Source organism: Cryptomeria japonica, chromosome 4 (genome assembly GCF_030272615.1).
Source record: "Cryptomeria japonica chromosome 4, Sugi_1.0, whole genome shotgun sequence".
In the NCBI taxonomy this organism is placed as follows: Eukaryota; Viridiplantae; Streptophyta; class Pinopsida; order Cupressales; family Cupressaceae; genus Cryptomeria; species Cryptomeria japonica.
The window spans coordinates 509,655,393-509,667,607 of record NC_081408.1 but is presented as its reverse complement, the minus strand read 5'-3'; the positions used below and the strand labels follow the sequence as shown (position 1 = coordinate 509,667,607).

Below are 12,215 nucleotides of genomic sequence, written 5' to 3'. Positions count from 1 at the left end.
AATTACCCTTTGCTGGTCCATCTAAATTTAATTTTAACCTTCCAAGGGGGGTTCGGGTTGCCAAATTATTCCAATGCATAAGTTAGTCCAAGAGTTAACTCTATGAATCCCATCAACGAGGATATTCTATGGCTATTATTAAATTGATCATAAGGATTTAATTATGTATTTATAAAGGAAATGCCATATGGATTAAAAAAAATAAAAATAATAATAATATTTTAATATATACACTTCAAGAGGGGTTGACCCCACAGTGCAATGGTTAGTTGCAAGCAACGTTAATGTTGTGATTCAGGTTTGAATCCCGCTCGATCGAGCCCTATGGTTTTAGGGTGGAGCAGAGTGGAGAGATAAGGAGCAGAGCAGAGAGATGGGGAAGGAGAGATAAGGAGCAAAGGATGGTAAAAGGAGATATAAGGGTGTTAATGCCAAATGGCTCTGAGGATGAGATCCCTCAAAAATGTGGCCTCACTAGTTCATAGCTCCAGTCAAAAGCGTTTACACTTTCAACCCCTTACCAATCATAAAAATATGTACACTTCAAAATATAATGGGAAAAGGAGATATGGATTGAATAAAGGTGAAGTGTTGTGTATGTCATTTGTATAGACGATCCCAAAATAAATCCAACCCCAAGAAATTTTTTGCCCAATGCATCAAACAAACCTACAAATTTGAACCCAAACCAAGCTACTTAGGTCAGCGTTCCCACCAATTTGTAGAATTTTAGCAAGGTTTGTGAGCTCAACAAAAACTTGTCACCATTATTTACTGCTATGGAGGCAATATAAAATTCTTGAGAATAACAATGATATGGTGGTTCCTTTCATGGATTTCCTTCATGGTCTCTTGTCTTTTCAACCACATGCTCTTTCACAACTATTTGGCTCTATGAACATGCATAATCATTTAATGCATTTACTTGTTCAACACAAAAGGGTCCGTATTGAAAACTCATCTCAAACATGTTGAAGACCACCTAAAAAAATTGATAATTTGACCTAAAAGAGGCCATTAGTTGTATCATGTGAAGCATCTATGAACAATAAAGTGCCTCTATAAATAAGACTTCAATAGTGGATCCTTTCATGGATTTTTTTAATGGTTTGTCCTCTTTTCAACAACATGTTCTTTTGCAGCTCTTTGACTCTGTGAATAGTCATTAAATGCATTTACATGTTCAACACAAATGTGTCAATATTAAAGGTTACTTAAAAACCAGTGTTCCATGGCGACATGTACCCCCCAAAAAACCCCATGTTTCTGGGATGGAGATGTTTTTGAGATGCAAAGACTTTGAGGAAACGTCTCCCGCAACCAAATGGCCAAAAATACTTTTTTGTAAACTCAAAAAAAATTCTTTCCTACACCCAAGGCCAAACCCTAATGACCTATGGGCCCCACCTAAACCCCACAAACCCTATAAACAACCTCATACAAAAACAGACCAACAACAAGCTAATGGTGTGAGTGTGAGTGTGAGTGAGAGTTGTAAGTGCAAGATGAAAGAGTGACTGAAATGCAAGAGTGTTGAGGAGGAGCAAGAAAAAGATCTATGCCAAGTTGCAAGCATTTTTTCAAGCATGAGATAGGATTCTATGACTAATTTTTTTAATTAGTTTCATGATTTATGTTGATAGAATCTCAAAATTCAATCCATGCACATGGTTGTATATTGTCATTATGTTCACATAATCCATAAACATGGTTGTATATTATCATTTATGTTCATAGAATCCATAGACATGGCTGCATATTGTCATCAAGAATGAAACTAAAAAAAAATCATTAATTAAATTGCTAATTTCAATTTTAATTTTAAAATTTTATATTCAATAGTTATCAATTTAGTTTTGAATTTTCAAATTTGTATAAAAAATTAAATTTTAATTATACAACGGCAAGCTGCCATCTCTTCTTTTGCTACATTGCCGATTCGGGTACGGATATGAATGCAGATACAAGTGCAGGTATGAATTTGAGGGTACAGCAAAAACAAATCCATGGGTACAAGTATGTCCGTACTGTTACTCCCAATATTACAATCCATAAAATGCAACTTTCCCATACATAAATCCATAATTGTGAATAAATATTCATGATATCATATTCAAGATTTGCAAAAATGATAATATTCAACTCTCAAGTCTCAAAATGCCATTACACAATGAAAATTCAAATTAAAAGTCATGGCCCAACAGCAAGGTCATCATTTGCACCACAATCCATCGGATTGCCACTGCCACTAGCTACATCTGTGTCAAGTTCAAGAGCTGCCTCATCTATATAGACTTGGGCAAGTTATGTGACTGTAGCATCTAAATCAGCAAACTCCAGGTATAGATCCCAATTCCTTCTCACACCCTCATTATATTCAGGTTTATTATGTCACAATAGACGAAGGTTGGAGCGTATGTAGACCAAATCCTCTACTTTTTTTGCACCAAAACAATTGCACTTGACTGAGTGGATGGAGTATGTACTCCAATTCCACTCCGCTGAAGAAGAACTTGCAACCCATTAAGTTTGCTTATAACATTTAGTTAAAAACTTAAAACATAAATTATAAAATAGAAATATTTTAATATGATATCATCACATGGAAAACAATAAAAAAATAAATAACAAAGATAAATAGTTCGGAGATAATTTTAATTGCAAGAGGCTGCAACAAAACGGAGCCTCGACCGTGTACATACCACAAATCATCAGTATCTATTCTATATCTGGTATGAAGAGTTGTAGTATCATGATATTTTGAAGATATGAATTGGCCAAACTTGCTCAAGAAAATATTTCGAGTTTCATCATCTAAATATATATTTCTAAATGCAACCATATAACAAATAGCAACCTCCACATCTCTATATGGTGGCAACCTCCTTGGCAATTTAAGTATCTCTATGCTACAAAATTTTGGCATCAAAGCAAATGATAAGAGATGCAAGGGGGTGGTCATTTTGTTCCAACAGTCACCAATAATTTGTTGCGCAATTTTGATAAATGTTTCCATTGGATCATGTTCTTTGGCCTCTATTATTGCTCTTATTTTCCCCACCATGGAGTCCATGCCATCATAAATTTCACCCAAACATGGGCGATCAATATAAGCATACCTAATCATGCTCATGATAGACTCAGTGAACTCAAAACATATTCCACACAATCTCACCAATCATCATCAAGAATCAATGGTCTTACTTTTCGGCTCTTTCTATGTTTGATTGCTTCCATACGCTGCACAAGGTGTTGATGACCATAGCATTCAAGGCCTCTCGCACCTTAACAAGTCATCTTAAGACAAGTGTGTGAGATGCAAATCGTGTTTTGTCAAACTAACATGGCATAAAAAATGCATGTAATATATCAAATATAAAAAATTAAAACTAAAAAATTAAAAAAGAAAATTTAAATTACCTTCAATTACTCCAACTTGGAGAAGGTCCTAAATATGGCTTGTGACGTGTTGATTAGTCACAAACATTTGAATCTTCTCTGCCTTTGTATAAGCTTGTTTGACCCAGTCAATTTGTGTGCCAATCATTTGCATGATTAGATTAAGTGGACTGCACATGGTGTCCAAAAAATGTGATTATATGTAACCTCCAATATAGACCTAGTTGCCCTACAATTTTTAGCATTGTTCCTTATGACTTGGACAACATTTTGAGGCCCCACCATGTCCATGGATTCTACAAGGATATTGGCAATGAAACTGACATCTTTCACTTACCCCTCACAATCCTTTGCCTTCAAAAACATCGCCTACTTAGGGGACATAGCTATAACATTGATCAATGGCCTATTTTTGCAATCTTTCCATCCATCAAAAATGGACACACTTGTTTCCGACCATGTATCTTTGATCACTCTCAATTGTGTCTCTACAAAAGCTTTCTCCTTTGTCAATAAGGTGGTTCTCATCTTTCCATACCCGAGATTAACATAATAAGGATGTGTATTGCAAAAGGTATTCACCATCTCCAACTAATAAGGTGATCCAACAATGTTGAAAGGAAGCCCATTTCCATAAATACAACGAGCAATGCTCTAATCTGCAACCTCTCTAATTTCATTTTTAAAAGCCCTATCTAATGGGCCTCTTTTTCATGTAACAACATTCTTTGATTAAGAAGGTGGTGGCATTGGCGTGAAAGGATGTGGGCCAGCTAGTCATGTGGAGCCACTAGGAGGGCCTCTTTGAGCTTGCCTTGGCAATAGGATGTTCATTATTTGGTTTGTTGCTTCTCCTATCGGCTTCCTCTTGTTCTCTAATATATGCCAAGATTAGAGCTTTTGGCAGTCCTTTGTTATCTAGCCCCTTACAAACTTTTACCCCGTGTCCAGGGATGGAGCGTAAGTGACCTTTCACTCGATAGTATGAGCTAGTATACTTTGGCCACAATGGTTACATTGCCAAAAAAAACTCCCACCACCAAACATTTGCTTGATCATTGTTGTATAACGCCAAAGTGGCATGTCGTCATCAATTTTAAAAGGGTTCTCTTCAGTTCGGTCCTAGGCAACTGAACTAGAGCTTCCAGTTGCAGCCATTATGTATGAATAATGAACCTAAAATGCAAAACTCTAAACATTATTGAGAAATTGAAAAAAAAATTGCATTATAACCCCCTATTATGCATACAAAGTGTAAAAAAATACTCAAAAATTCTTTAAAAAAAAGTTGAAATTTTTTTAGAAACTTGAAAAATCTTCAAAAAATTCTTGAAAACTTGGAAAAAAATGAACATTCAAATAAAAATGCAACCACCTTCAAAACAAGCTTTGAGGAAAAAATGCAAGTATTGTGATGAAAAATCAATGAATGAGAATAAAGAAGGTGAAAATGAGTCAAATAGGCGAAATTAGGGCTTGACGAGATTTTATCCTAGGGCTGGCCCAGGCGGCCAAACCCACAGCGTACCCGAGCACGTGGACTAGACCGAGGACAAACTCGAGGATGACTCTGAACCGCAATTGTACCAAGACCCAATTCTAGGCTTAGATAGACTAACCTAGTATCAAAGTTCTTTTGAAATTTTACAGATTACTTTTATTAGTTTATATGTTCAAATTTTTTAATTAGTCAAACTAGGATTAAACTCGTGTATCCTCTACTTCTAAGCTTTGTGCGACCTAAAGAAAAATGAAAGTGAAATCCTTGGTTCACAAAGATTAAAAACAAAGATTTTTATTTGTGTATCCTCTACTTTTGCGCTTTTTGCGACCTAAACTAAGAAAAACAAAAAGAAAATCTTTTGTCTTAATACTTTGTATTATCCATAATTTGAATTTTACTTTTAAAATTAATTACTTATAAATTTCATATCGTTCTCATGGCATGAGTGGGAATGAGGTTGACCTTCAAAGTGAAACTGAATCAGATCATGCACCTAAGGCATTACCACGAGTTGACAATACAAGGCATTAGGTGCATGCTACATTTGTAGTTGCCATGCAACGAGTTGACAATAAATCAGATCATGCACCTAAGGCATTACTTATTAATATTTGTAGTTGACAATCCAAAATAGATAGCTGTTAGCACTACTAATCAGCTTTACAATGCACAATATGGATTTTCAGATTAATAGATATCACTGTCCAAAGATAGGCGGCAAGGCCAGCCTATTCCACTTATGCAATGGGACTAAGAGTAATCAAGAGAATTATTGTTAGTACTACTAACCAGCATTACAAGATGAATTCAAATGGATATTCAAGTGCTAATAACCAGACCAGCAGCTGCAACTAATTACCAAGACCTTTCTCACCACACCAATGAACTTACACACCTGAAAAACAACTCCAACCTCGAAAACCAGAATCTGATATAAATGAACACCAGGCTGGAAATGAAGACCAGCTACACCAAACCCCCACAAAACGCTTATATCTCGCTCAAATCACACCCAAACAACCTCTAAACACACTCAAAAGGACCCAAGGCAAAAAGCGACTACGGCGGAGCTGAGAAAATAGCACTAACAAAGCACAACCACATGACATGCAATCCAAAGCACCTCCCAGCATAGGGCGTTTACAGCAGAAAGAAAGACTTGCAATATAAAATCCATTACTCCAAAATAAACATTAAAAACTTACATGAAGAATCGCCCAAGGCATAACAAAAGGACAAGCAAATACCCAGAACCATTAGGAAACCACATAGAAGCTTATGAGCAACATACACCTTCAGCCACTGGAAAACAGCAACCTGGAAACACACTAACAGCACTCCAAAAATCAGAAAACCACAAAAATCAGAATCTTCGTTGAGCTCAATCTGCTCCTCTACATGAGAAACAGTCACAAGTTCAGCTAGGCGCTATCTCTCAAGCACGAAACTGAAGGCACTAGGAGATATACAACCCTCAAAGCATGAGTCTGACAATATTTCGACAACACTTCGTTATCATAGCAATTGGATGATCCAAATGAGAGCCCAAGGCCTCTGTTTATAACTTTTTGCCAGCCAAATTCAAATTCAAATTCCACTCAAATGGCGCCCAAATTCCATTACATTTCATTTCACCTCCTTAGGCATTGCATTTCATGTTATTCCCTTAGCATATGGCATCAAAACATGACCCCCTTAAATCGAACTTTTGGAGTAACTCAAGATTATAAAACAATATTAGTCAATTTGCACTTTGGCGTCCACTAAGAAGGTGAAATAATTCGCCCCAACAGACTTAGGATAAAATTAATATTTTCCTCCTTCCTAAGTCGTCCAAACATAAAATAATCAAATATTAAAACCTGGTGCCTAAGATAATAATATATTAAAAATACCTTCTTCTCAAATTCTGATTATTGCCAAAGTGAGCCGGAAACTGAAGTACTGGAAATCACCAAAAGTGAACTGAGTTGGAGCTCTAGACTGAACTACTAAAAATAGTACTGTCAGTTATAGTACTTACTAAAAATAGTAAGTCCTGACATCTGCCTCCAACTTACTAAAAATAGTAAGTTCGGAACCCATGGGTGAACTCAGAAAACCTAGAAAAACCCATAAATCCTGACAGTTACCTCCAACTTACTAAAAATAGTAAGTTCGGAAAACTTCTCTGAACTGAATGCATGTCACACCCCTACGAAGCTCTTTGGAAACCCAAAAGGAATCCACAGTCTGAATTGTAAAATTCCAATTCATCAATCACCAAACAGCTGCCACAAACCTCCACAAAAGTTGGAAATCCTAATTTTTGCTTTCAGTTAGCCTACGGGTCTCCAGAAGAGGCTAATGGCCAACTGAACTTCTCACCACTGAGAAGGGGACATTACACAAGTTGCAAATAAGTTAATTCAAGCAGCTTATAGACATATTTGGTGGACTCTTTGTGTTCATGCCATGAATAATGCACTCAAGGGCATGGGAAAGATTGATTGGACAATGTTCTATTTTCGACAAAGGAGTGCCTATTTTTAAGCATATTTTCATTACTTTTAGTTGTATAGATATGTTTTGCTTTGAACAACAAAAGCATCGAACTTTAAAGCACACTTTTTGGGATTAAAAAATGAATATTTTAAAGCCCCAAAGATTGAGCATTTGTAATCTATAGATAAGTGCTTTCATCACAAAAATTCTAAATGATGATTGGTAGTGCACCTATGCTACCAAAGCTATTGTTGAACCTATTTTTGTGATTTCATGGATTAGATTGAACATGAATACTAAGTGTCAAGCTTTGCATTTATGTCATTTTATTCATCTAGGTTGTGACTATGTGCGTACACTAGCTATTTAGTCTTTGGAAATGTGTCGTTACAATTGTTAATCCTTCAAATCTTGTTTGCACTAAACAAATAGTCTCTATATTAGCTAGCCAAAAGGTGTCATTTATATATGTAGACTAGCAGTTTATTTCATTCAAATATTTGAAAATCTTGTTTGCAAGGCACAATTATTAACCATATGTAGTCGGCATAAAATGCCTATCGTTATATTTGATAATAATTATTATTTGCCAATGTATTAATTGTTTGTATTAAGTGGGTTGTCACTCTTAGGTAGTTAATGTGTCGGTTGGTTGACAGTTGTGTTCTTTTTGATAGTCGTTGGGTCCTTTATATATGTTGTGTACCACCAAGGAAGGTAGTACAGTATAGTCGGGTGAATTGTAATCCTTGGCCAACCATCTGTGGTCTTCTTCTCTATAATAATTGGATGTACGAATAAAGATATATTTTATTGTTGTGCCCGGTATGCATTGTCATGTATATTATTATTTCCTATATTTGATTTATCAGATAGATCAATAAACACCATAGTTGGCAAACTTGGTGAGTACTTGCCAAGTTATATGCAAAACAAGTTTTACCCATATTTACTCGACTTTTTTGCCAAGTACTCGTCAATTTTTTTGGTGAATACTTGTACTCGGTGAGTTTGATTAAAAAATCATCAAACACATTAAATTACAAAACACAATAAAAAAAGTAGTCAAGGATGTAATGATTTTGCCCTATAAATGCATGAACAACCCTCACACTTCATAACATAGCATTTGGAGAGCAAATATTCTTCATAAAAATGTCCCAAATACCGAATTTCTCCCTCACGTGATAATGGTGTGCAACAAGAAGTTTTGCAATTGCCAAGACCTTTATTTGGGATGGTGGCAAGGCATTGTTCCCCAGACCACACGAGGGGTACTACCCCTTGACCTTGTTAGCGGTATTGCCTCCTAACCCCCACGAGGGGTGCCACGCCTTGACCCCAATGAGATCTCCACTCCTAGACTCCCACCAGGTATTGGGATCTCTTCTCATATGTGAAATTTGATTACAATGAGGGTATTTGAGACTAGGGACCAAAATTGATATCATAGATAATTATCTTTACCAATATCATTGATCAATGATGAAGTATCCTAATACGAGCATCAAAAATTCAAATGTCATGTGTTTGCTCCCCATTGGTTCTAGGTTTGATTTCGAGGCCCCAGTAGACCTGATGCACGTGTTTTGAGAGAAATTGTGTGCATCCCCAAGGGATTAGTCTCGCCCCAGCTCGCCCCTTCCTAGCCCCAACATGGCAATAAGTAAACCCAAGGTAAGGCAAGTTCAGCTCTAGCGTAGATCGTGGGGATACCACGGGTGTAACCAAAAAATTCAAATGCCATTATTATGATAAAATATAATACAACCTTTAGCACAAGAAAGGTAGACAACAAATCAAAGGAGTTCATTGATTTGGTCGTGTCAAAGCCACAAACACTACCTTCAATGTCGAGCAAGAAGCTACAATGGAGTTTAAAGATTAAAACCTCTCCCCAAGTTTTCACTAGACTATGGAAGAGGAAGATGTCAAATGTTGTAATATGCAATTTATGAATTATGATGATGATTTTCAAAGGCAATCATCATGAATTCATTATGGTTGTCAACTAACAATTGTATCTAGATTTTTATGATGATGCGATCATGTATTCAAATGAATCCAATTTAATAGACCACTTTTGTACTCATTTATGGACTCAGTGGATATGTTTTCTTTAAATTTTGAAAAAAATGTGTTTTTAAAGAAATTTCAGCAATTTTTTAAGTTGCCAATTTGCAAATTTTTGGGTCTACTAAATTTTTGCCAAGTCCAAGTTTCCCAGCCACGTTATTAACAAACTGGTGCTTATATCTAAGCCACAAGCATTTATAATGGTTTCCATTTATGTAAAACCCCACTTAGTTAATCTTGCAAAGTGTGTGTATCTGCATATCTTATCCTTAGGTTTTAGTCTAAGATCAATATAGCTTAGGTTTAGGTTTGGTTTAGTTCTAAAGGAGCCTCACCTCCTAGTTTAAATAAAGGTACATCCTCAGATACTATTCAATTTTGTGTTGCCTTGCAAAAGAGAAATTAAAAGACTAACAAATATAGAGGGAGTTTTCTAGAGAATCATGTCAAATAGAGATTAGTCTATCGAAAAATTGTTTTTTATTTTAGAAAATATTTGAGTAGGACACCATAGTATAATGCATAGCTCACAAACTTACACTCAGATAGTATTCGGCAAGCCCAAATTTTTCAACTCGACAAAATCTTGATAACTTGGATATTACTAAAATTAAGATTTCTTAATATAGTTTTTTGCAAGATTCAATCAAAATTTGTATTAAATTAAAAAATGACATCTCGAAGGAAAAATGTATGGTTTTATGGCAAAAACGTGTGAAAAATGCATTTTACCAATGTTTTACCCGCGTCAACATTTTTACCCACATTTTTCCCATCTCTACAAAATGTGCGAGTTAAACTTGTAAAAACTCACCCAGCTAAGAAAACGAAAGAGTACTCGGCAACCCAGAGAGTACTCGCTGAGTTTGCAAACTATAAAATATTTTAATATTAGAAACTATTTAATGTGCATAAATAAACCATTCACATTATCAAAGAATATAAATCAAAAGAAAACAAGGATACAATCATGACATTATTTTCATTATTATCAGTAATAGTTATGTCTATAGATATATTGTCTAAACACGTTGACAATTAGAGTTGGGGACAATAAGAGTGAGCTCCTAGAGGCTATCTGCATCATTGTTAGAAAGAGGTACGCCTATACAAATAAAAATCAAGAAAATTGATTTGGGCAGTCAACTAGACATCCCATATGTAACTGACTAATTTTAACCATAATTTAGATTGTCACATGTAGTACATAAATCACATGAAACTCCTCTCAATCATAAACATTATCATTGTATGATGTCAAACATTACAAATCTTATTCTATTTATATCTATCATTTAGCGCTACAGGACTGATTTTCTGTAGTACTGGTCTAATTTTATTTCCTATTATCATATTGTGCCATACACAATACCATAGAGCCACATTCGTCAACAAGAATAGATTTGCTTGGCATAATGTCCTATTATCTTCTTCTTCTTTTTATCATTTAGTGCAACAAGACTATAATTTTCCGTAGTAGTAGTTGAATTTGATTTCCTATTATCATATTGTATTGTACATAATGATAATATTAAACAGCCGCATTGTTAAACAAGAATACAGTGCATCTGCAGTTATTATTTGTTTTAAAAGTTTAGCTATAGTTTCATTCGGCCATGATAATGCTTTGAATTGAGGACAATATTCAAGGGCCAAGCAGAAGAAATATTAAATTAGTTTTGAAATATTATTTTGTGGGCAAGCAAAATTTACTTCATGATTTCTGACCTTTCCCTGCGAGCCATGTTTCTGTGCAAACAATAACTAGTTCAAATCGGTTGTAATCAGAATGCAACGATAGGCAATCCTGTGTTTAAGATAAACGTGACACGATGATACATGATAATTTCAAGTTTTTAATCCAAAGAACAAAAATCGCAGATGTTTTATATTTTTCAAATAGTAAACAGGCTTAGAGGTATGGCTAAGATGCGGCATCCAACTCTATTTAAACACTTCCATCCCTTTGAGGACACCTAAAAATGCTTTATTTTTTCCTAAACAAATATTAGCAAGGAACGCGTCTCTTCTTGGGCGACTAGTGGAACAATGAAATGCAAACTTCACACTCTTGGAAAGACTTGAACTGAACATAGAGGTTGAGTTTCATTAATAGATCAATCCACCAAGAATTTTGCAAATGCATTGTGCATTTACCTTGTCAAGCTCCAAATTTAGGACTCGGAACCACACTGGAGGGATTTGAAATGGACTAGTGGTAAGTCCTACAAATATGACACTAAGAAATTTTATAGCAGAACTAGGCATCACATCCCCATAATTTGCTGCCTGAATAGAAACTAGGCAAGAGGAAAGATCACGTTGAGATTCTAGAATGTCGGGAAATGTTCTCTTCCAATTATAAAAATCAAGGGTATAAGGTGCTCCACAAGGGGATGCAAACTAAAGAAAGAATATGTAAAATGAGCATATTCAACCTGGAGTGCACTTAGTGTCAAAAGGTTGAATTGACGAGTCGCATTTTCTGGAGATGTCAAAATGACAACAACTTCAAGACTTGGCTTTAATTGATTTAAGTACCATCTTTGTTGGTTGCCTTTCCTGGAACAAAGCTTTTCTAGTTGATACATTGATGAGAGAGAGAGTTGTAAGAACCTATTGGCACACAATAAGATAGGTTGTAATCACCTTACTCTGGAAAAGGTGTCAGATGGCTTTCTTGAGGTAGAATCCGTGTCTACAATTGTTTTTAGGGTAACAAAGAACCACTCTCCTGATAAGTATGGATCCT

At 35.5% G+C, this 12,215-nt stretch overlaps 1 protein-coding gene across 5 annotated transcripts in view; it reads right to left on the bottom strand.

Moving 5' to 3' along the window:
* Positions 1-12,215, bottom strand: part of LOC131054106 (nuclear transcription factor Y subunit A-10) — a 150,007-nt gene that overhangs the window by 66,698 nt on the left and 71,094 nt on the right. The gene's annotated exons all lie outside the window — the stretch shown is intronic.